The sequence below is a fragment of the Triticum urartu genome, chromosome 4, assembly GCF_003073215.2.
Source record: "Triticum urartu cultivar G1812 chromosome 4, Tu2.1, whole genome shotgun sequence".
Lineage (NCBI taxonomy): Eukaryota > Viridiplantae > Streptophyta > Magnoliopsida > Poales > Poaceae > Triticum > Triticum urartu.
Window position 1 is genome coordinate 78,619,194 of NC_053025.1, and position 26,938 is coordinate 78,646,131.

Sequence of the window (26,938 nt, forward strand, 5' to 3'; positions counted from 1 at the left end):
TAGAGAGAAGATGCCATGACTTCTTCCATTTAAATAAATGAAAAGGGTTTTTAAAAGATTGGAATTCCATTTGGAACTACTTCAAATTCAGAAACTTTATGCAACTCAATGATTTTCATGAGAGAAGATACAATGACTTCTTCAAAACATATGAAATATGAGTTGGAAGTTAAAAGGATCAAATTTAAACTCATTTTGAAAATTATTTTCAATTTGGAGTTTTTTGGCTTTTATTCAAATTATTTTTCTCCAAAAATAAAATATATGGAAAATAGGGTAAAATGATTCATTACATTAGAAAATTGGAGAGAAATAAATTTGAAATCATTTGGGTATTTTTAAAATGATTTTTATTTGGTTTTATTGCAACAGTAGCACTCTTTTCTTTATTTAAATTTGTGTGGATTTTATTTGAATTTAGAAAAATGTTCACGTTGTAGAAAATCTTTTTCTGAAAATTTTGATATATAATATGCCTATATTATATTCCGTTTTTATTTTCTTTTTTGTTTTATTCCTTTGTCTGTCTTTAAAAAAACTCTCTTCGCCGACTGGGCCGGCCCAGCTAGTAGGCTGCGGCCCAGCCCACCATCCCACCATCCCCGACCTTTGGTCGCAGACCGGCTGCCGCACGCCAACGCCACCATGGTCGCCACGGACACCGCCGCGGCCTCCCTTGCCCCTCCCCCACGCCACCGCCTCCTCCCCTGCCTTTAAAATGCGAGGATACCGCCCTTCGCGTCCTTGCAAGACGCCGCCGCCGCCCTCCGCCGCATCCATCGCCGCCGCCGCTGCCCCGCGCTGCACACCACCGCTGCCGCGCCTGGATCCGCCGCTCGCATAGCCGCCGCTACCGTCGCTCCACCCGCCGCCCGCAGCCGCACGCCGCCGTCCGCCCCGCCACCGTCTCGTCGGAAATCGCCACCTGAACCGGTACAAAACCACCCGGTCCGATTTATCTTTTTTAGGGTTTAGGTTTACTTCAGTTTTTCCAAAAAAATCACTTTATTATTTAGTTTAGATCTCTTAGTGAACTTTCACTAGTTTGGCTTCTTTAGCAAAAAGTTTTCATTCTTTAGCAATCGGTAACGAACGTTCGCTATTTAGTCTCTTTCTTTTTCTGTTAGTTTTAGACAAGGACCTATCCGTAGTTTTATTTTGCAGATTAGCCCCTAGTTTTCAAACGGTCACAACTTTTTACTCATTCGTTCTTCATTTTGAACCCCTCTATCCAGGTAACCAACCTAAACATGATTTTGAAAGTTTAAAATTTGGTTTTAAACTAATTTGAATTCAAATTCTTTTGTTCATAACTTGAGTTTTATAACTCCGACTTAGTTGATTCTTTTTGCAAATCGAAGCTCTTGATCTAAACTTGATGATAAGACCAAATCCACCTAATTTTGGTACTGTTAGAAATTGTTTTGTGTTTCAAGAGTTATCTGCCTGTTTTCGAAGTTTTCCGAAATCTTTTCTTTGATTCTTTTGCATGGAGTGTGACGAGTAGAACTATCTGGAGTTATGAGTGCGAATCATCTTCATCAACAGTACAAGGCAAGTAACACTTTGATCATACCCCTTTATTACCTAGTTTTTATGCATTAGTTTCAACCCTCACACACTGCATGAGTAGGTTTGATGACATGTGGGTATTGGGAAGTAGTTGATGAGGTAGTACCCATTGCCCTTTTATTCAAACCTTGGGAGTTACTACGTTATGCTTACACTGCTATGTTATGCTCGTAGACGTGGTATGGTTTTGAGAGAATTCATGAAAGATGTGAGAGTTATTGTTAAGTAAGGGAAACTTAAGGTGGCTACTTTAATACACATCTGGGTGGATTGGTCGGGGCACCCTGGGGATACCAGTGGATTGCCCGGACACCTTGGGAATCCAGTGTTCTCCAAGGAGATCCCAGGGTACCCGTGTGATCATCCTATGGTTTGCCACCCAGGCTCAAACGGATCATAAGATTATTCATGCCAGAAACTTCCTTGTGCAGCCACCAGCCATTATGGGCTCTGGCATAGTTGAGTATGTTGTGTGACCTCTTACAGTGGTAGACTAGCAGATGTAGGGGATGTAGGTGGTACGGTCTACCCATCGTAAGAGTTAATGCTTCTGAAAGACTGTGTCTCAGTCATCCGTTTCTCAAACATCATGTAGTGCGAGAAATTTAACGGAGGAGATCGAGTCTTGTGGGGAAAAGTGTGCAAACCTCTGTAGAGTGTATAAACTAATCATGGTTAGCCATGTCCCCGGTTATGGACATCTTGAGTATCTGGTACTTGAATTATTGATTTGATCTCATCACTCTAATTAATTAATTTGTTGGGTTGATAATTATTATTTTGGGATTGAGTTGGAGGAACCTTCTCAATATTATTTTCAACAAACTGTGTAGTTAAATAAAATATGTTCCTTTGCTGTGGGGAAAAAATGGCTTTATGCAAAATTAAACTTAGAGCGTCCACCAGCCATAGATGCATGTAGTGATAGCCATTATTCAGGATGGCTCTATAGTGTGAAATCGCCATTAAATTCAATGTACTGACCTACATGGCTGCAACGTCTCATGTTACAGGATTCTTACGATGAGTAAGTGATTCGTTAGGGTTACGATGTCTACACTCAACTTTGTCGTTGGTTTTGATGGGAATCCACAACCTTGTTGTTACTTCCGCTATTTGGATTGAGGTAATTGTATTTACATTACTTTATACATGTGATTTACCTCTATTATAAATCCTCAAGTACTGTGTGTGTCAGCATACCGATCGAGGGATGACACTTAAGCACAGAGACTTGATCCATTCGGGTCGGGTTATTACAAGATGGTATCAGAGCACATGTTGACTGTAGTACGTGACCCCTGGAAACTGGCAAGCCCATAGGAAAGATTTTTCTCTCAACCTTATTTTCAAAAAGATCTTTTGCCTCTCTTGTTTTCTGAGTTATATCAAATATTCCCTTTTAGTTAGACTATACGCCTTTCCCTTTTTGACCACACGAAGATTCCACTGATGAGACAACTCCAAGAAGTACAAGATATCAGACAACTAAGACCACTTCGGAATGAAGATGATTTTACCATGCATTATAATAATGGAAACTACAATGTTTGAAGACTCCGAAGACTAGGAGAATTTGAAGGCTCTGAAGAATTTCTAGATTTGTATGACCTAGGAAGGCTACCCTTATGGGATTTGTCAGGCTATTGAAGCTGTCAATACTTGAGACCAAGGTGTGTCGGAGAAAGACCGGAATGTGGACCGTTAAAACTCAAAGTGTTTGTCAAGAAAACCCTAAGGAAGGAGATATCAACTATGGAATGATAGCTCATGGCAATGACATGGGCATAAACATGACTATCCATGATGTTATCGCCCGCTTATGCTATGGTCACCGTGCTGAGTTAAGCATGCATTTCTTCAGAAGTAATGGATGACAAAAGGGCTAATGGAGCACTTATCAGCAAAAGATGAAGTTTTAACCTTAGCTGGTGTATCGCCAGGATCTGGAGTATTACATCAAGAATTTTAAGATGGACCTTTAGGAAGCCGTATTTGACAAGGAAGCATTTCGTGAAGAACTCAGGACCCAGAAGCAGAAAGTAGCCAAGCTGGAGGAGCAAAACCTCGAGATACCGAAAATTCGTCAGGAACTAAAGGACAGTAGGACTCTGGTTCATGCCAAGGATGTTGAAACCCAGAAGTTTGGAACACCACTCCAGAATATTAAAGGACGTCACGATAGACTTCGCGTCAACAGAGGTGATTTGGCAAAAGAACTTGAGAAGGTCTAGCACGATCGGAAGAAGCCATCGGAGACATGAACAAGACCTGAAGAGTTTGGCGACTTTGAAGATTTATTGACCTTTAGAAGACCAAACCGCTGTTATATACCAACGTTAGATGCGACGTTTGTAAGCTGTCATTTGTTTGATGTTTTCCCGACAGCCACAAATAAAATATGTCTTTTCAAGACGACTGTTTGTATTGTGTGTACCCCTCTCTATCTCTCTTATCTTACCCCAAAACCCATGGACCCGATAGAGGATGAATGGAGATGAACTCATATTTTCTGGACCAATGACTCAATTGGAGACAGATCGATGGATTCAGAACATGGAAGATCATATGAAGAATAACTCTATAGCCGGAAAGGATATGACCCATCATGCTCTTTAGTACTTTGAAAGAGGTGCTGCTACTTGGTGGAGGATGTACCAAACCATCAATGGATGGCAAAGAGTAACCACTTGGGAAGAATTTAAGTCGACTCTACTAATGTCTTGGCTTGTGACCTAGAAATTGAAGCCTTATGGAAGTGATATGAAGAAACCTTGTGCCTGCAAGCTTTGTGGAGAAATAGGACACAACCATAAAGAACACAAGGATGAATTCCCTAATTGTGAAGGAAGTCACCCATATGAAGAATGCACAACTTGGCAGATTACTTGTTTCTTGTGTGAAGGAACTACCAGTACCCTTCTCAGTGTCACATTTACCCCATGGGTACAAAGAACCATCCAGCAGAAGAAAGAAGAAATGAAAGGAGCCCTCATGGAAATTTTAGAAGAACCGGTGATGAAGGACGATGTCGAGGACACACACAAAGGGAACATAATTAAATCCTGCACAAAGTGATGCTATTCATGTAGAGAAGAAGGACACATCTCCCAAAATTGTCTGAATGGGGACCTAGTAGAATTACCGACAGAGGAAGTAGAGTATGACCCATAGAAAATAGAAGCCCTGATTGGAACGGAAAAATCCAGGAAGAGAAATAGATGGGATTCCAGGAAGGACCTGAGCCATATCACCTGTTTCAGGTGCAAGGAGTCAGGGAACTACTTCAGCGGTTGCCCAAAAAGGAAGCCGAGGACCCAAGGAGGCTTTGAAATCACAAGGAAACCTCGAGACTTGTCATAAGTAATATGTTTCCGTTGTAATGAAGTAGGGCACTTTGCCATAGATTGTCCCAATCAGAAGGAGACTTGTGTTAAATAGTTGAATCTGTAAGAAATATAGTAGTAGTAGTAGTAGTAGTAGTAGTAGTGGTAGTAGTAGTAGTAGTAGTAGTAGTAGTAGTAGTAGTAGTAGTAGTGGGAACATTTCTTTTTATATTGAGGTGTTGAGGCATGTAATGGAAATGCAGGAGATTGTACTAATTTGAGAATCAATAAAGTTAGCATCATTGGTACTGATTTGGATTTTTATGAGTTGTTACTCTAGAAGAAGGATTTTGACCATTTTCGAGGATATGAGAAATATGGCCTATGGAAGGATTTGTGCATGTCAAGGGTGGAAGTACCCTGTGAGGACACTTGACCTTTGGAAAGGATTATGATATTCCACGGAATGGACTTTGGACAAAACAAGTACGAGTTTTATCTCGATATATGGGATACCCCAAGAATATGGAGGGATGAAGTACTATTGGATATAAAGGAGGTATAATGTTGGTAATATGGAGCAATTGTAACTCCATTATGAGTCTGAGTAATCACGTCTTAGTTTGGTACCAATAGAAGGAAGGGAGACAGTACAATTGGGTGGATTTAAGAATGCTAGGAAGCTGGATGTTGGAATAATGATCAGTTGCCCCCGATGATGATTTCAAGGTTTGCAAGTGATGTGATGGGCCATAACCCACAGGCCCCAGGACCTGCCAAGAAGCAAACACACTCTTGCTGAAGGAAAAACCCTGGAATAAGTAACGACTTTATCAATAGACGATTTTATAGGAGTTTACGCAAAACCTGAGAGATGTGAAGAAACGATAGATGTTTGTTTGGCTTGCAGAATCCATGCATTTATCTGAACTCAGTTCATCAACAAGAGAAATTCAGCAATGCTTGTGAGGATGACGAGTGTTATAATGCGAGATTCGCTAAACCATGTACAAGGTAATGATTTGGGTGCGGGGTGGATTGATCACCATACCGACTTACTCTTATTATTCTCCTTGCTATATGAGATGGTAAATCCGAGTGACTTGCCCATACTAGAGACAACGATCAAAACCTTGTTTGAACCTTAGAATGGTAGGACAATTTTTTCCCTTGTACAAGGCAGTTGTTGCCAATCGTAGGTCATAGGTGAGAATGAAGCCTAGACCCATTTCCTGCAGGGGAAACCATAAATTGTTGATAGTCATGAGATATCGATAGTTGGTTAGTATTGGCGCCAGACCCGTCAGCTAAGAAGACCCAGTCACAGGAAGACCGTACCAAGATGAAATGGACACAAGAATCGAGGGAAAAGTTATGCCACTACTGGAAGATCCAGAGTAGGATTTTTCCCGAGAATCTGAGAAGATCGACACTGTCAACAGTGAGGATGGAGTATATGAGTTTTGATGGAACCGTAACAATGCTTCTAAGGGTGGTAGCACCCGAGACCCCTGTGTCAATCGATAGATTTTGAGAAGACCCTGAACCTAACCTATTTCTTTCTAGCCTCTCTGAATCTCGAGGGCGAGGTTCATCTTAAGGGTGGTAGGTTTCTAACATCCCAAAATTCTAATTTTTGGAATGTTATATTAAATAAATAGTTTTGATTGATTTGTTTGATTGTGGTGTGGTTGCTTGTGTGAAATTGAGTGAAATTTGAAACTTTTTTAAAGTTAAATGAGAAGGAATAAGAGGACTTTCCCAAACTTTCACCTGGCATTTATGATCTCCATGAATTCAAATTCATTTCATCACAAAACCCTAGAGAGAAGATGACATGACTTCTTCCATTTAAATAAATGAAAAGGGTTTTGAAAAGATTTGAATTCCATTTGGAACTACTTCAAATTCAGAAACTTTACGCAACTCAATGATTTTCATGAGAGAAGATAACATGACTTCTTCAAAACATGTGAAATATGAGTTGGAAGTTAAAAGGATCAAATTTAAACTCATTTTGAAAATTATTTTCAATTTGGAGTTATTTGGCTTTTATTCAAATTATTTTTCTCAAAAAATAAAATATATGAAAATAGGGTAAATGATTCCCTACATTAGAAAATTGGAGAGAAATAAATTTTAAATCATTTGGGTATTTTTAAAATGATTTTTATTGGGTTTTATTGCAACAGTAGCACTCTTTGCTTTATTTAATTTTGTGTGGATTTTATTTGACTTTAGAAAAATGTTCACATTGTGCAAAATCTTTTTCTGAAAATTTTGATATATAATATGCCTATATTATATTCTGTCTTTATTTTCTTTTTTGTTTTATTCCTTTTTCTGTCTTTTAAAAAAACTCTCTCCGCCGACTGGGCCGGCCCAGCCCACCGTCCCGCCGTCCCCAACCTCCGGTCAGAGACCGGCTACCGCACGCCAACGCCGCCATGGTCGCCACGGACACCGCCGCCGCCTCCCTTGCCCCTCCCCCACGCCACCGCCCCCTCCTCCGCCTTTAAAAGGTGAGGACGCCGCCCTTGCCCTCCTCGCAAGACGCCGCCGCCGCCCTCCGCCGCATCCGCCGCCTCATCCATTGCCGCCGCCGCTGCCCCGCGCCGCACACCGCCGCCGCCGCACCTGGATCTGCCGCCCGCATAGCCGCCAGTGCCGTCGCTCCACCCGCCACCCGCAGCCGCTAGCCGGAGCCGCCGACGCCACCGGACTCGCCATCATCCGCCCCACCGCCATCTCATCCAAAACCACCGCCTGAACCGTTTCAAAACCGCCCGGCCCGGTTTATTTTTGTTAGGGTTTAGGTTTACTTCAGTTTTTCCAAAAAAACCCGGTTTATTATTTAGTTCAGATTTCTTAGTGAACGTTCACTAGTTTGGCTTTTTTAGCAAATAGTTTTCGTTCATTAGCAATCAGCAACGAACGTTCGCTATTTAGTCTCTTTCTTTTTCTGTTAGTTTTAGATAGGGACCTATCCGTAGTTTTATTTTGCAGATTAGCCCCTAATTTTCAAACGATCACAACTTTTTACTCGTTTGCCCAAATCCAACGAAACCAATTCCCAATTCTTCGTTATGATCCCCTCTGTCTAGATAACCAACTTACACATGATTTTGAAAGTTTAGAATTTGGTTTCAAACAGATTTGAATTCAAACTTCTTTTGTTCATAACTCGAGTTTTATAACTCCGGTTTAGTTGATTCTTTTTGCAAATCGAAGCTCTTGGTCTAAACTTTCTGATAAGACCAAATCCACCTAATTTTGGTACTGTTAGAAATTGTTTTCTGTTGCAAGAGTTATTTGCCAGTTTTCAAAGTTTTCTGAGATCTTTTCTTTGATTCTTTTGTATGAGTGTTTATGTATGCAATTGCTTGCTCGTGATAGATTGAACGGAGTGTTACATGTAGAACTATCAGGAGTTATGAGTGTGAATCATCTTCATCAACAGTACAAGGCGAGTAACACTTTGATCAAACCCCTTTAGTACCTAGTTTTTATGCATTAGTTTCAACCCTCACACTGCTTGAGTAGGTTTGATAACATGTGGGTATTGGGAAGTAGTTGATGAGGTAGTACCTATTGCCCTTTTATTCAAACCTTGGGAGTTACTACGTTATGCTTACACTGCTATGCTATGTTCGTAGACGTGGTTTGGTTTTGAGAGAATTCATGAAAGATGTGAGAGTCATTGTTAACTAAGGGAAACTTAAGGTGGCTCCTTTAATACACATCTAGGTGGATTGGTTGGGACACCCTGGGGATACTAGTGGATTGCCTGGACACCTGGGCAATCCAGTGTTGTCCAAGGAGATCCCGAGGTACCCGTGTGATGATCCTATGGTTCGCCACCCAGGCTCAAAGGGATCATAAGATTATTCATGCTAGAAACTTTTGTGTGCAGCCACAACCCATTATGGGCTCTGGCATAGTTGAGTATGTTGTGTGACCTCTTACGATGGTAGACTAGCAGATGTAGGGGATGTATGTGGTACGGTCTACCCATCGTAAGAGTTAATGCTTCTCAAAAAGTGTGTCTCACTCATCCGTTTCTCAAACATCATGTAGTGCGAGAAATTCAATGGAGGAGATCAAGTCTTGTGGGGAAAAGTGTGCAAACCTCTGCAGAGTGTATAAACTAATCATGGTTAGCCGTGTCCCTGGTTATGGACATCTTGAGTATCTGATACTTGAATTATTGATTTGATCTCATCACTCTACTTAATTAATTTGTTGGGTTGATAATTATTATTTTGGGATTGAGTTGTAGGAACCTTCTCAATATTATTTTGAACAAACTTTGTAGTTAAATAAAATATATTGCTTTGCTGTAGGGAAAAATTGGCTTTATGCAAAATTAAACTTAGAGCCTCCACCTGCCATATATGCATGTAGTGATAGCCATTATTCAGCATTGCTCTATAGTGTGAAATTGCCAGTACATTCAATGTACTGACCTACATGGCTGCAACGTCTCATGTTGCAGGATTCTTACGACGAGTAAGTGATACATTAGGGTTACGATGTCTACACTCAACTTTACCGTTGGTGTTGATGGGAATCCACAACCTTGTTGTTACTTCCGCAATTTGGATTGAGGTAATAGTATTTATGTTACTTTATACATGTGATTTACCTCTGTTATAAACCCTCGAGTACTGTTTGTGTCAGCATACCGATCTAGGGATGACACTTAAGCACAGAGACTTGATCCATTTGGGTCGGGTCATTACATGTATTGTATCATCCCACTATCTTTTTGCCTTTACTTACTTTAGTTCGATCTTTTGCTTTAGATGAATAAAAGTTTAGTCCGATCCTTTCTTCTTTGAGAGTTTTCTTAGTGATCTATCCTTGTAATCGTGTGCAAGTTATATAATAAAGTTTAGTTTGAGTTTTTGTTTTCTTTACTTTCGTGTTGCAAATAAAAGCAAAAGAAATAAGAAAGAAAAAGAGAAAGGAAATAAATAAAAGAAAGGAAATAAATGATGTAAAATAGCATATACTAATCCTATGGTTGGTCATGACACCACATAAGGAGAAGTATAAGTAGAAAATTTTATTAGAGATTGACAAGCATAGCATTACTCAATGATGCAACTCATGAAAGAATTAATACGGGAAGAGAAGATTCACACATAAATATACTATCTTAGAAATCTTTTGTGATTGTGAGCCCTCATCAAAATATTATATGCTAAAATTTTTGACGTTGGACAAGGAAGACAACTTAATGGTTTATGTTTGTTTATATTCACATAGAAGTTACATTGTCATAGATCCTTTAACATGTGGTGCTTGCCCCTATCTTTGCTAGCCAAAAATTCCGCACTAAGTAGAGATACTACTTGTGCATCCAAAAACCATTAAACCCAAATCTTCTTTTCAAGTGTCCACCATACCTATCTAGGGATTGAGAAAGATCCCTCAAGTAAGTTGTCATGTGTGCAAAAAGGCAATAAAAATTGCTTCTAAAAATGTGAGATCATTTAGTGTAAGAGAAAATTGGGCATTGCACGAACTTGTAATGGTGAAGAATAAAAGTGACAGACTGCATAATAAAGGTCGCTATCATAAGGGGGCAATGCAACGTGATGTTCTTTTGCACTAAGGGGTTGAGAATACAAACAAATAAGCGCATGGCAACCTTTGCTTCCCTCTGCGAAGGGCCTATCTTTTACTTTTATGTATTTACTTTTATTTAAAGAGTCAAAGTTTTCCTTCTATTCCTTTTTATTTTTCTCCTTTGGCAAGCATCATGTGGTGGGGAAAGATCTAGGCACATATGTCCAGTTGAATATAGATAACATGAGTTATTATTGTTGACATCACCCTTGAGGTGAATACGTTGGGAGGCGAAACTATAAGCCCCTATCTTTCTTTGTGTCCGATTGAAACATTTTGCTCATGTGTACGCGGTGAGTGTTAGCAATCATAGAAGATTATATGATGCTTGAGTATGTGGACTTTCCTAAAGGCTCCGATACGTGACCCTTCCTAAAAAGATGATGAATTGTAGTTGCAAAGTTGACTGAGAACATAGTTTGTTGGTTTTTAATAGAGTTTTTGCTTTATACTTCAATTGTGTGATGAATTGTTATTCTATGATAAAATTAATATGTTTAGTTTTTTTTGCTTTTATAATAATCAACATCATGCTTCTATGTCCGTATTTTGTTTTTATCGACACCTCTCTCTCAAAGCACGTGGACATGTTTTTCGATTTGGGTTTTCGCTTGAGGACAAGCGAGGTCTAAGCTTGGGGGAGTTGATACGTACATTTTGCATCATATTTTCTTACTGTTATTTATGATGTTTTTATCCATAATGATGCTTTTTGGAGTAATTCTAATGCCTTTTCTCTCATAATATGCAAGGTATACACAAAGAGGGAGAATTCTGGCAGCTGGAAGTCTGGACCTGGAAAAGCTACGTCAAGCTACCTATTTTGCACAACTCCAAACAAGCTGAAACTTCACGGAGAATTTTTATCGAATATTTGAGGAATATTGGAGCAAATAACTACCAGAGCCCCCCCCAAGGTCGGCACAACCCACCTGGGCGCGCCAGGGAGCCCAGGCGCGCCCTGGTGGGTTGTGATCACCCAGGCGTTCCTCCGGTGCCCATCTTCTGGTATATAGGTTATTTTAACCTAGAAAAAAAATAAGGAGAGGACTTTCGGGAGAAATCATGTTGCAAGTAATCATGTGAATTTGATATGTGTTCGATATTTTGATAGTATGTATGTTGTGATTCCCTTTGTGGTGTCATGTGAACGTCGACTACATGACACTTCACCATATGTGGACCTAAGGGAATGCATTGTGGAGTAGCAATTAGATGATGGTTTGCGAGAGTGACAGCAGCTTAAACCCTAGTTTATGCGCTATTCCATAAGGGACCGATTGGATCCAAAAGTTTAATGCTAGGGTTAGAATTTATTCTTAATACTTTTCTCATAGTTGCGGATGCTTCGGGGGGGGGGGGGGGGGTGGTTAATCATAAGTAGGAAGTTTGTTCAAGTAAGAATAGCACCTAAGCACCGGTCCACCCACATATCAAATTATCAAAGTACTGAACACGAATTAAACCAACATGATGAAAGTAACAAGATGAAATTCTCGTGTACCCTCAAGAATGCTTTGCATATCATAAGAGACCATTTTAGCGTGTCCTTTGACTCAAAAGGATTGGGCTACCTTGCTGCACTTTTGTTACTATTATTGTTACTTGCTTGTTACAAATTATCTCGCTATCAAAATACTCCGCTACTTACAATTTCAGCACTTGCAGATATTACCTTGCTGAAAACCACTTGTCATTTCCTTCTGCTCCTCATTGGGTTCGACACTCTTACTTATTGAAAAGAGCTACAATTGATCGCCTCTACTTGTGGGTCATCATTCCCTTCTTTCATTCATAAACATATCATTTTCATGGTCTAGCAAATATTGTTGTAAAGGATCAGTAGGAGGCACGACATAGAAGCAAGGCCAATAATTTCATCCTTACTAGGCAATTCTTTATCGTTGGGTTGTCTACGAAATTTAGAGAAGTTAAAATCATGAGACATATCCCCTAAACCTTCAGTAACAATATCCTCCTCGCAGTATATCTTAGCATTAACAGTATTCAAGAAGGGTCTACCAAATATAATGGGACAAAAATTATCTTGTGGGGAAGCCAGAACAAGAAAATCAGTAGGGTATTTTATCTTCCCACACAAGACTTCAACATCTCTAACAATCCCAATTGGTGATATAGTATCTCTATTAGCAAGCTTAATAGTAACATCAATATCTTCTATCTCAGCAGGTGCAGTATCATTCGTAATTTCTTTATATAAGGTATAAGGAATTTCGCTCACACTAGCTCCCACATCACATAAGCCATGATAACAACGATCTCAAATTTTAACAGAAACAACAGGCATGCCAACAAGAGGTCTATGTTTGTCTTTCATATCTGGTTTAGCAATTCTAGCAGCTTCATCACGGAAATAAATAACATGCCCATCAATATTACCAACCAAGAGATCTTTAACCATACCAATACTAGGTTCAACTTTAATTTGTTCAGAGGGTGTAGGTGTTCTAGTATAACTCTTACATACCATAGTTGAAGCTTTAGCATGATCCTTTATTCTAATAGGAAAAGGTGGTTTCTCAATATAAACGGTAGGAATAGTATGATCAAAATTATAAGTAATAGTTTATTATTCAACTTTAATAGGTACTACTACTTTAACTTCAATGGGAGGATGATATTTAAACCACTTCTCCTTAGGGAGATCAACATGAGTAGCAAAAGATTCACGGAAAGAAGCTACTATCTCAGAGTCAAGTCCATATTTAGTGCTAAAATCACAAAAAGCATCAGTGTCCATAAAAGATTTAACACAATCAAACTTAAGGTTAAAGGAAATATGCCATAGAGGCAATAATAAAGTTGTTATTTATATTTCCTTATATCATGATAAATGTTTATTATTCATGCTAGAATTGTATTAACAGGAAACTTGATACATGTGCGGACACATAGACAAAACACAGTGTCCCTAGTAAGCCTCTACTAGACTAGCTCGTTAATCAAAGATGGTTAAGTTTCCTAACCATAGACATGAGTTGTCATTTGATGAACGGGATCACATCATTAGAGAATGATGTGATGGACAAGACCCATCCGTTAGCTTAGCATAATGATAATTAAGTTTTATTGCTATTGCTTTCTTCGTGACTTATACATATTCCTTTGACTATGAGAGTATGCAACTCCCGGATACCGGAGGAATACCTTGTGTGCTATCAAATGTCTCAACGTAACTGGGTGATTATAAAGATGCTCTACCGGAATCTACGAAGGTGTCTGTTGGGTTGGCATAGATCAAGATTAGGATTTGTCACTCCGAGTATCGAAGAGGTATCTCCGGGCCCTCTCGGTAATGCACATCATGATAAGCCTTGCAAGCAATGTGAATAATGAGTTAGTTGCGGGATGATGCATTACATAACGAGTAAAGAGACTTGCCAGTAACGAGATTGAGCTAGGTATGAAGATACTGATGATCGAATCTTGGGCAAGTAACATACCGATGACAAAGGGAATTGCGTATGTTGTCATTACGGTTTGACCGATAAAGATATTCGTAGAATATGTAGGAACCAATATGAGCATCCAGGTTCCGCTATTGGTTATTGACCAAAGAGGTGTCTCGGTCAGGTCTGCATAGTTCTCGAACCCGTAGGGTCCGCACGCTTAATGTTCGATGAAGATTTGTATTATGAGTTATGTGATTTGGTAACTGAATGTTTTTCGGAGTCCCGGATGAGATCACGGACATGACGAGGAGTCTCGAAATGGTCGAGACGCAAATATTGATATATTGGATGATAGTATTCAGACATAGGAAGTGTTTCGGAATGTATCGGGTACATACCGAAGTACCGGGAGGGTTATCGGATCCCCCGGGGGGAAGATATGTGCCATAGGAGGGAGGTAGGCCAGCCTACAAGGGGTGGCAGGCCCCCCAAGGGAGGAGTCCGAATTGGACTAGGGGAGGGGCGGAGCCCCCATTTCCTTCTCCTTCTCCCTCTCCTTCCCCCTTTCCCCCTCCGATAAAAGGAGGGGGGCTAATCCTACTTGGATCCCAAGTGGGACTCCTCCCACTTGGGGCGCGCCTAGGGCTGGCCTCCTCCCCCTCCCTCCTTTATATATGGGGGCAGGGGGCGCCTCTAACACACATCAATTGTTCCAAGCCGTGTGTAGTGCCCCCCTCCACAGTTTACTCCTCCGGTCATATTGTCGTAGCGCTTAGGCCAAGCCCTACGTGGATCACTTCACCATCACACTCACCACGTCATTGTGCTGACGAAACTCTCCCTCGACACTTTGCTGGATCAAGAGTTTGAGGGACGTCATCAAACTGAACGTGTGGAGAACTCGGAGGTGCTGTACATTCGGTACTTGATCGGTTGAATTGAGAAGACGTTCGACTACATCAACCACGTTAAGCTAACGCTTCCGTTTTCGGTCTACGAGGGTACGTGGACACACTCTTCCCTTCTCGTTGCTATGCATCTCCTAGATAGATCTTGCGTGAGCGTAGGAATTTTTTGAAATTGCATGCTACGTTTCCCAACAATGGCATCCGAGCCAGGTCTATGCGTAGATGATATGCACGAGTAGAACACAAAGAGTTGTGGGAGATGATAGTCATACTTCTTACCAGCAACGTCTTCTTTTGATTCGGCGGTATTGTTGGATGAAGCGGCCCGGACCAACCTTACATGACCACTTTCATGAGACCAGTTCCACCGACAGACATGCAACTTGTTTTGCATAAAGGTGGCTGGCGGGTGTCTGTTTCTCCAACTTTAGTTGAATCGAATTTGACTACGGCCGGTCCTTGTTGAATGTTAAAACAACAAACTTGATGCAACATCGTTGTGGTTTTGATGTGTAGGTAAGAACGGTTCTTACTAGAAGCCCATAGCAGCCATGTAAAACTTGCAACAACAAAGTAGAGGACGTCTAACTTGTTTTTGTAGGGCATGTTGTGATGTGATATGGTCAAGACATGATGTGATATAAGTTGTTGTATGAGATGATCATGTTTTGTAAAAGTTATTGGCAACTAGCAGGAGCCTTATGGTTGTCGCTTTATTGTATGAAAGGCAATCGCCATGTAATTCTTTACTTTATCACTATGCGTTAGCCATAGTTGTAGAAGCAATAGTTGGCGAGACGACAACGACGCTACGATGGAGATCAAGGTGTCAAGCCGGTGACGATGTAAATCATGACGATGCTTTGGAGATGGAGATCAAAGGCACAAGATGATGATGGCCATATCATGTCACATATTTTGATTGCATGTGATGTTTATATTTTTATGCATCTTATTTTGCTTAGTTCGGCGGTAGCATTATAAGATGATCCCTCACTAAAATTTCAAGGTATAAGTGTTCTCCCTGAGTATGTACCGTTGCGACAGTTCGTCATGCTGAGACACCACGTGATCATTGGGTGTGATAAGCTCTACGTTCACATACACGGGTGCAAGACAATTTTGCACATGTGGAATACTCGGGTTAAACTTGGCGAGCCTAGCATGTACAGACATGGCCTCAGAACACTGGAGACCGAAAGGTCGAACATGAATCATATAGTAGATATGATCCACATAGAGATGTTCACCATTGAAAACTACTCCATATCACGTGATGATCAGACATGGTTTAGTTGATATGGACCACGTGATCATTTAGATGACTCGAAGGATGTCTATCTAAGTGGGAGTTCTCAAGTAATATAATTAATTGAACTTAATTTATCACGAACTTTGTCCTGATAGTTTTTGCATATCTATGTTGTAGATCAATGGCCCGTGCTACCGTTCCCTTGAATTTTAATGCATTCCTAGAGAAACCTAAGTTGAAAGATGATGGTAACAACTACACGGACTGGGTCCTAACTTGAGGATTGTCCTCATTGCTGCACGGAAGAATTATGTCCTTGATGCACCACTAGGTGACAAGCCCCCTCCCGCTAATGTAGACACTTTGAACGTCTGGCAGACATGGTCTGATGACTATATAGTTTAGTGTGCCATGCTTTACGGCTTAGAATCGGGACTTCAAAGACATTTTGAACATCATGGACCATATGAGATGTTCCAGGAGTTGAAGTTAATATTTCAAGCAAATGCCCGAGTTGAGAGATATGAAGTCTCCAACAAGTTCTATAGCTGCAAGATGGAGGAGAACAGTTCTGTCAGTGAACACATACTCAGAATGTCTGGGTACCATAACCACTTGACTCAGCTAGGAGTTAATCTTCCAGATGATAGTGTTATTGACAGAGTTCTTCAATCACTGCCACCAAGCTACAAAGGCTTCATGATGAACTATAATATGTAAGGGATGGATAAGACAATTCCCGAGCTCTTCGCTATGCCTAAAGCTGCGGAGGTAGAAATCAAGAAAGAGCATCAAGTGTTGATGGTTAACAAGACCATTAGTTTCAAGAAAAAAGGGCAAGGGAAATAAGGGGAACTTCAAGAAGAATGGAAAGCAAGTTGTCACTCCCGGGAAGAAGCCCAAGTCTGTACCCAAGCCTGAAACTAAGTGCTTCTACTACAATGGGACTGGACACTGGAAGCGGAACTGCCCCAAGTATTTGGCGGATAAGAAGGATGGCAAAGTGAACAAAGGTATATTTGATATACATGTTATTGATGTGTAGCTTACTAATACTCGTAGTAGCGCCTGGGTTTTTGATACTGGTTTTGTTGCTCATATTTGCAACTCGAAACAGGGGCTACAGATTAAACGAAGATTGGCAAAGGACAAGGTGACGATGCACATCGGGAATGGTTCCTGTAAGTGCATCTAGTGCCACCCTTAGTTGGTTTTGGAGTATTGACGACAAAGTTGGTTGAGGGACTAATGTGTTTGCGAGAATCGCAGGATAACACAGGTAGTAGTCCCACATTGATTCGGTTTACCTACCAGAGAAGACCCCTAAAAATGTATGAAGACATCGAAGACAATGGTGGTCTGTGAAGATATTCACAATGAAGATTATGACATGAGAAGACATCGCATGAAGACTATGGTGTATGAAGACATAGTTGTTTCGTAGTTTTCTTCTCTTCTTTGTTGAGTCATAGGAACCACCGTACTGTTAAGTGGGGTCCAAGTGAACAAAGTCAGAGTGACTGATGTGTTGCTCAACCAAACCCTATGTCTTCGAGCGAAGACAATGAGAGCAAATCTTATCCAGAGCTGTATGAGTCAGCTTTACTTGTAGCCCAAGTCAAGCTGACGCGTGTGTTGAAATCTGACCATCGGACACGTGTCAGTTCCTTAGTGGCCCAGGGTCATTTTGGACAAATCAGGTGGGGTTGCCTCCTGGCTATAAATAGCCCACCCCTACACCATAAATTGGTGGCTGCTTAGAGTTAGTGCACGACTTTTGTCGTTTGAGAGCAACCCACCTCCGAAGCATTTGAGAGAGAGATCCTTGTGAGGATAAAGCGCTATACGCCCAGAGCCAAAGAGTGTTAGGCACCACTGAAGTATTTCTGTCCGCGTGATCTGAAGACTTGTTACACTTGACGACTGTGAATCGTCAAGCCGGTTAAGCGTCGCGTTCTGAGCGTCCAAGAATCAGTGTGGATCGCCGGTGAAGGAAGTCTGTGAAGGTTTGGAAGTCTACCTTGAAGACTTACCAGAGTGATTGGGTGAGGACTGTGTGTCCTTAGCTCAAGAGGAATAAGGTGAAGACGCGGTCTTCTGAGTTAAATCTCAGCCTCCCTAACCAGACGTACAGTTGTCACAGCAACTGGAACTGGTCTACCAAATCCTTGTCTTCACCAAGCTACTGGTTCTATCCTTCACTTCCCATTACTTCACAGTTTGTCTTCGTGAAGTCATTGCTTGCGTGTATGATCTGATTGACTTCACTGAGTAAAGATTGTTTACTGTTTGGCTTCATACTGTCTTCCATCCTGATCCTTACTACCTAGCTACTGATAATCTTCATGCCTTCACTTCAGTTCTTACTTGACTATGGCCTGTCTAGTGTAGTCTACCTTATGCTGCATATCAATAGGTTCATTTCTATCGTTTGTCTTCAAAGCCCCTGTGTTTTGAAGACTTTCATAAAAATTGCCTATTCACCCCCTCTAGTCGATAACTAGCACTTTCATTTGGTATCATAGCAAGGTGCTCCCTTGTTCTGTGTGATTCGGTTTAACCACCTGGAGTTTTAGCTATGTCGACTGCAGGGATAATCAAAGTCTTTGCTGCGTTCCCTATCTTTGATGGCACTGATTACCCCTACTGGAAGAATAAGATGTGCATGCATCTTGAAGCCATTGACATCGACCTCTCGTATGTCGTCAAGAACGACGTTCCCAAGGTCGGTGACGGTGTCACCGCTGTCGATGTCAAGAGGTTCATTCAACTGGACTCAACCGCCAAGAACATCATTTGTGGTCACCTAACCAAAGGACATTACGGCCATGTGAGTGCACTGGAAACTGCGAAGCTAGTCTGGGACTGGCTCTCCAAGGTCAACGAAGGCATCTCAACCCAGAGAGACTCAAGGATTAGTGTTCTTCGCAACCTCTTCAACCGCTTCAAGAGAAATGATAATGAGAATGTCCAGCTCACATTTGATCGCCTCACTAATATCACAAATGAGCTTTGCACACTTGGCGCCACTGAGATCACCAAGCATGAAATCGTCATGACGCTTCTGAGATCGCTTGACAGCTCATTCGACACCCTGGCCCTGATGATTCAAGAACACCCTGACATCAAGACTCTCGATCTGTCTGACATACTTGAGAGGCTCAACACACATGAGTTTCAGCTATCTGAGAAAAGAGATATCTATGGTCCTAACTATGGTCGAACTCGTGCTTTGAAGGCAAAGGTTGTTTCCTCATGTGAAGAAGAATCTGACTGTACTTATGAGGATCTTAAAGACATTGGGAAGGAGCTTGCTATGCTTGTGAAGAAGTTCCAGAGGTTCACCAAGAAGAAAGATTTCAGGAAGTCTTCAAGATCCAACTCAAGAAAAGATGAAGCTTCCTCACGTGACTACTAGAAGAGAACATGCCACAAGTGCAAGAAACCTGGTCACTACATCTCTGAGTGTCCTCAGTGGGATAATGAGACCAAGAAGAAGAAGAAGAAGAAGAAGAGCAAGGAATATGATTCTGATGACAAGAAGAAGAAGAAATCCTCAAAGTCTTCTTCCAAGTCTTCATCACACAGGAAGAGCTCATCCAGCAAGGCTCGTGCGTTTGTTGGCAAGGAGATGGATTCAGAGGAGGAGTCTGCGTCTGAGGAGGCAGAGGTGGAGTCTGAAGAGGAATCTGATTTAGGTGTGGCATGTCTGGCTCTAGCTTCAACTTATGTCGCCAAGTCCATCTTCAACACTAAAGACAATGGCCTTATCATCAACACTGACGCTAATGATGAGGATGACTCTGCTCCGACCTACTGCTTCATGGCACGTGGTGCCAAGGTAAACTCACGTGATGCTTACTTTCAAACATCAAGTGAAGATGACTCTTTATGTGAATCTAAACCTAGCTACAAAACACTTGCTAAAATTGCAATAGAAAAACAAAATTCTATGGAACATATTCAAAAGATGCTAGACAAAAGCGATGACCTGTTGGACACAGAAATGACTCGAACTCAGTCCTTAACTGAAGACATTAAAAATCTTCACGTTAAGTACGAGGAACTTGAAAGTTGTCATGATATGCTCTCAACTACTCATGAAAAGCTCTCCTATGATTATCTTCAAAGGAAGCAAGAGCTTGAGAACTTGAGATCAGCTCACGAATATCTTTAAAACGAGAACAAGTCACTCCATGCTCAACAGATCAGTTCCACTCATGGAGACTTTGAACCACCATGTTTAAAATGTCTTGAGTGTGATAATGCTGCTTCTGTTGTTGGATGTTCTACTGCTACTACTGTTGCTATGTCTTCAACTACTGATGTGGTAACTAACCCCTCTTTTGAGGATACCACTACTATTGCTGATGAGAATGCTAGGTTGAAGACATTGCTTGAATCATGGATGTACAAAAGCCTCAAAGGGCATCAGACACTATGTGATGTCCCCAGGAAACAGATTCTGAACCGAAACCCTAGGAAAGAGGGTATTGGGTTCGAGAGGAAAATGAATGTTGATGGTTCATACTAGAAGCCTGAGCAGTACCCGAAAACCACATGGGTCGCTGCAAAGGAACCTTCAGTGGATCCATCTACCTTATCTGGCTTCACTTGTGCTAACCCTATTATCATTGATGAATCCTTTGACACAAACTATAAACTGTTTAAGAATCAGAATGGTGAAGTGTTTACCAGGTATATTGGTACTAACTGCGGGAATGGACCACCTTTGAAGAAGATCTGGATGCCCAAAATTTGTCTTGAGAAACATCCTGTGAATGTCATCATGACACCACCAGGGAATAAGAAAAACCCTAGACTAAAGGCTTCATATGGCCCAAAGGCTTCATGCAGACAGAGGACTCACCAGAGTCACCCTAATGCCATTGTTTTGCAGGGAAACCATACTCAAACTTATGAATATTAGTGTGTTTCATCAAACCGCTAGGTTCATAAGACCAAGAACCATTCTGCTTATTCTTATGAATATTATCCACCTCCTGCAAGGCTATTTGCTAGGGATCCAAAGACAAAATTCTCAGATGCTACACTTAGACTCATTGCATCCAAGCCACCCCTGAAGATGTGGGTGGTTAAGAAAAATTAACTCTCGTTTGCAAGGAAAGGTCTCCAGCCAGAAATCAAAGGCGTCTGATGCTTATGCTGGGGACCTTAAACATCTTGTGGGACGCAAGATAAAATGTCCTAATGGTCTTACTATGTATTTTGTTCCAGGATTCCTTGAAAAACATCCTACTTATCCTAACCAAGACCTGAACTTTCAAAATCCGCTTGTTCGTCAAATGTTTATGCTTCACAATACTCTTGGTGAAGCCTATCCCCAAAACTGCACTGTAGAGTATGACACCAAAGGCTTCAGAATGGATTATGGATAGTGGATGCATAACCACATGACTGGTGATCGAAGTCTTCTCATGGATTCAACCCTACGTCCATCTGACAAGAGTCACATCACATTTGCTGACACTGGTAAAAGTAAGGTATTGGGTCTAGGTAGAGTTGCAATCTCAAAGGATCAGCACATGGATAAAGTGATGCTTGTTGAATCCCTTGGTTTCAACTTAATATCTGTCTCAATGCTTTGTGATCTGAACATGATTGTGATGTTTGGAAAATATTGTTGCCTTGTGCTTACGGAATCTAACAAATCTGTAGTCTTTGAAGGGTATCGAAAAGACGATTTGTACATGGTAGATTTCTCAACAGGACCATAGTTGGTCGTATGTCTTCTAGCAAAAGCTTCGGAGTGCCGGATCTAGCATCGGAGGCTAGGGCATGCTAGTAAGAGGAACTTGTACACTCTCATCAAGAAGAAGCATGTCGTAGGCATCGAGGGCGCCAAGTTCAAGAAGGACCATCTATGTGGTGCCTGCAAAGCTGGAAAGATGACTAGGGCCAAGCATCCCTCGAAGACAATCATGATGACTTCCCGTCCCTTCGAGCATCTTCACATGGACTTATTTGGCCCTAGTCACCACTCTACTCTCACTACCACCGCTTGCCTCTATGGCTTCGTCATTGTTGATGATTACTCAAGATATACATGGGTGCATATAATTCTCTATAAGACTGAAGTGTAGGATGTCTTCCGACGATTCACCAATCGTGCCATGATGAACTATGGCATCAAGATCAAGCACATTAGAAGTGACAATGGCACAGGCCTCGACACCTACCTTGATACATTGGGCATCACTCATGAATTTTCAGCTCCTTACACACCTCAGCAGAATGGCATCATGGAGCGCAAGAACAGAACCCTCATTGAGATGGCACGGACGATGCTCGATGAGTACAAGACTCCAAGGAAGTTCTAGCCTGAAGCCTTTGATACTACATGCCACGTCATCAGCCGTGCTTATGTTCACAAGCTTCTAAAGAATACATCATATGAGCTACTAACTGGTAAGAAGCCAAATGTCAGCTACTTCAGAGTATTTGGTGCTAGGCGCTGGATCAAGGATCCACATCACACTTCCAAATTTGCACCGAAAGCACATAAAGGTTTTATGTTTGGCAATGGAAAGGATTCACACACCTGCAGAGTCTTCAATCTCTTTCACTACAAAGTGGTTGAAACTGTGGATGTGTGGTTCGATGAGACTAACGGCTCACAAAGACAGCACCTACCAAATGTGCTAGATGAAGCTTCACCTAGTGAATCTATCAAGCTGATGGGTAGTGGAGAAATCATACCTTCAGAAGCTCAGGTTGAAGAAGAAATCATCATTGCACCAAATCAACCCGAAGACAGTGCTCAACCTGAAGTCAATGCTGAAGCTGAAGACAATGATCTGCAAGGGCAAAATCTTCGTCCAGTTCATCCTCGTGTTGCAAATGAAGTGAAGATTGAGAAGATAATCGATAGCATCAATGCACCTGGTCCACTCACTTGTTCAAGAGCAACACATCTGGAAAATTCATGTGGGCACTTTGCATTTGTCTCTATATCTGAACCCAAAAAGTTGCTGAAGCCTACATGCAACCAGAATGGATTCAAGCGATGCAAGAAGAGCTTCAACAATTCGAGCTGAACAATGTGTGGGAACTGGTTAAGCGCTCTGATCCTCACAAACACAATATCGTTGGCACCAAATGGATCTATTGCAATAAACAAGATGAGAATGGTCAAGTTGTCAGAAACAAGGCTCATCTTGTTTCTCAAGGTTACACTCAAGTAGAAGGGATTGACTTCGATGAAACCTTTCCTCCTGTGGCTAGGCTTGAAGCCATTCGCATACTGCTTTCCTATGCCAACCATCACGACATCCTTCTGTAGCAAATGGATGTGAAGAGTGCCTTCCTGAATGGAAAAATTGAAGAAGAAGTGTATGTTGCACAACCACCTGGTTTTGAAGACCCAAAGCGTCCTGACATGGTATACAAGCTCAACAAGGCACTGTATGGCCTCAAACAAGCCCCTCGTGCTTGGTATGACACACTCAAAGACTTAATGAAGAGCAAAGGCTTCAAACCTGGTTCCCTTGATCCCACACTCTTCACAAAGACATATGATGGAGAATTGTTTGTATGCCAAATCTATGTGGATGACATTATCTTTTGTTGCATGGACAAGAAATACAGTGATGAATTTGGACACATGATGCAAGCGCAATATCAGATGTCCATGATGGGTGAGCTGAAATTCTTCCTCGGTCTTCAAATCCATCAGCAAAGCAACGACATCTTCATATCGCAAGAAAAATACCTCAAAGATTGCCTGAAGAAGTTTAGAATGCAAACTGCAAAGGATACACGACGCCAATGCCAACCAAAAGTCATTCGGGCCCCGACGACAATGGTAAAGAGTTTGATCAAAAGGTATACTGCTCCATGATTGGTTCTTTACTCTATTTACGTGCATCTAGGCCAGATATAATGCTTAGCATTTGCAGGTGTGCCCAATTCCAAGCGGCACCAAAGGAGTCGCATCACTTAGCTGTGAAGCGAATTCTTCGATATTTGGCTTACACGCCAACACTAGGATTATGGTATCCAAAGGGCTCAGAGTTTGATCTAGTTGGATTCCCAGATGCTGATTATGCTTGTGACAAGGTTGATTGCAAGTCCATATCAGGCACATGCCACTTTCTTGGACGATCTCTTGTCTGTTGGTCTTCAAAGAAGAAGAACTGTATCCCTCTCCACTGCTGAATCTGAATACATTGCTTTTGATTCTTGCTGCGCTCAGCTTCTATGTATGAAGCAAACTCTCAAGGACTATGGCATCCACCTGAAGCATGTGCCACTCTACTGCGACAATGAAAGCGCCATAGAGATTGCCAACAACCCAGTTCAGCACTCGAAGACAAAGCACATTCAGATTCGTCATCACTTTCTCAGAGATCATGTGAGGAAAGAAGATATTGATATCATTCACATCAACACTGAAGAGGAATTGGCAGATATCTTAACAAAGCCCTTGGATGAGAAAAGGTTTTGCAAGTTGTGGTGTGAGCTAAATATCTTAGAATCCTCAAGTGTCATGTAATTGGACACACATCCTAACTCTTATATCTCAACAAGCAAGATGAGCATGGTCAAGTTGTTAGAAACAAGGCTCGTCTCGTTGCTCAAGGATACACTCAAATTGAAGGAATTGACTTCGATGAAACATTTGCTCCCGTGGCTAGGCTTGAAGCTATACGCATACTGCTAGCCTATGCAAATCATCATAACGTCCTTCTGTATCAAATAGATGTGAAGAGCGCCTTTCTCAATGGCAAGATTGAAGAAGAAATGTATGTTGCACAACCGCCTGGCTTTGAAGATCCAAAACATCCTGACATGGTTTACAAGTTCAACAAGGCACTGTATGCCCTCAAACAAGCCCCTCGTGCTTGGTATGACACACTCAAAGACTTCCTAAAGAGCACAGGCTTCAAACCTGGTTCCCTGGATTCCACACTCTTCACGCACACATATGATGGTGAACTATTTGTGTGTCAAATATAGGTGGATGACATTATCTTCGGCAGCACTAACCAAAAATACAGTGATGAGTTTGGATACATGATGCAAGAGCAATATTAGATGTCCATGACGGGTGAGCTGAAGTTCTTCCTTGGTCTTCAAATACGGCAGCAACGCAACGACATCTTCATATCTCAAGAGAAATACCTCAAAGATTGCCTGAAAAAGTTTGGAATGCAAGGCTGCAAGCGTTATACGACGCCAATTCCTACCAAGAGTCATCTGGATTCTGACGCCATTGGTAAAGAGTTTGATCAAAAGGTATACCGCTCCATGATTGGTTCTTTGCTTTATTTATGTGCATCTAAGCCAGATATCATGCTGTTTGCATGTGTGCCTGATTCCAAGCGGCACCAAAGGAATCGCATCACTTAGCTGTGAAGAGAATTCTTCGATATTTGGCTTACACCCCAACACTAGGATTATGGTATCCAAAGGGCTCAGAGTTTGATCTAGTTGGATTCTCGGATGCTGATTATGCTGGTGACAAGGTGGATCGCAAGTCTACATCAGGCACATGTCACTTTCTGGGACGATCACTTGTGTGTTGGTCTTCAAAGAAGCAGAACTATGTATCTCTCTCCACTGCTGAATCTGAATACATTGCTGCTGGATCTTGTTGCGCTCAGCTTCTATGGATGACGCAAACACTCAAAGACTATGGCATTCATCTGAAGCAAGTGCCACTCTACTGCGACAATGAAAGCGCCATCAAGATCGCCAACAACCCAGTTCAGCACTCGAAGACAAAGCACATTCAGATCCATCATCACTTTCTCAGAGATCATGTGATGAAGGAAGACATCGATATCATTCACGTCAACACTGAAGAGCAACTGGCAGATATCTTCACAAAGCCCTTGGATGAGAAAAGGTTTTGCAAGTTGTGGTGTGAGCTAAATATCTTGGAATCCTCAAATGTCCTGTGATCATGCACACATCCTAACACTTATGCATGTTGATGACTTAGATGTGCAAGACACAAAGTAACATATATCTTCAATCAGTGAAGACATTAGCGTGGAATTTGAATTCGGAGCGCCACGATAATTGCGCGTCGTGTTTGGGTCTAATACTTCCTATACGGTGGGTAACGCCACCACCAAAATCCTTTTGAAGTGTTTCATGTGGCATCATAATCGCATAGTCTTCGCATTTCGTTTGTCTTCAACATTGATTTGACTTCAAGGTTTATCTTCGCAATGTATATATATATATATATGGCAACATATCAAGTGAAAACTTGATTTCAGTGAAAATCTGGAAACTTTGATGCCACCTCATTGGATCTGTAGGGAACGGCATCTGCTCAAAAGAGGAGCTCCACCAGCAATTAAACACACATTAGCACAAAACCCCCTCGTTCCTAGTAATGTTGTCAGGTTTTTGACCATTGGCTTATCCCCTCCGCGTCCTATCCCGCAGCAAAATAGCCATGGCAGTGACGCCGTTGCGCCCAATGCCGGAGGGCGTGGCCCCGGCGTGGCCCCGGCGTGACGCTACCAAAAGCGGCAGTGCGTCCATGCACTACGCCGGCTTCCCTTGGCAAGGACGGCTCCATCCACGAGGCGGCCACAACCAGCGCTCACATTGAAGCTCCCCTTAGTGGGGAGGGCTTGCGAGGTGAGGCGACTACAGCAGGCTGGGCTCATAGCTATTGCGGCGCAGGCGCTGAAGCTCATCTCGAGCTGCGGTCCCAACGCTCATGCTGCAATTTTCGTGTAAATACCGTGTAGGTAGTATCTGATTCAGAGTGAAGTTGTAGCTCCTCCTAATTCTTGATGTATAGAATTTTCTCTGTGACTTTGTAGCTCCTCCTTTGTGAACTTGTAACTG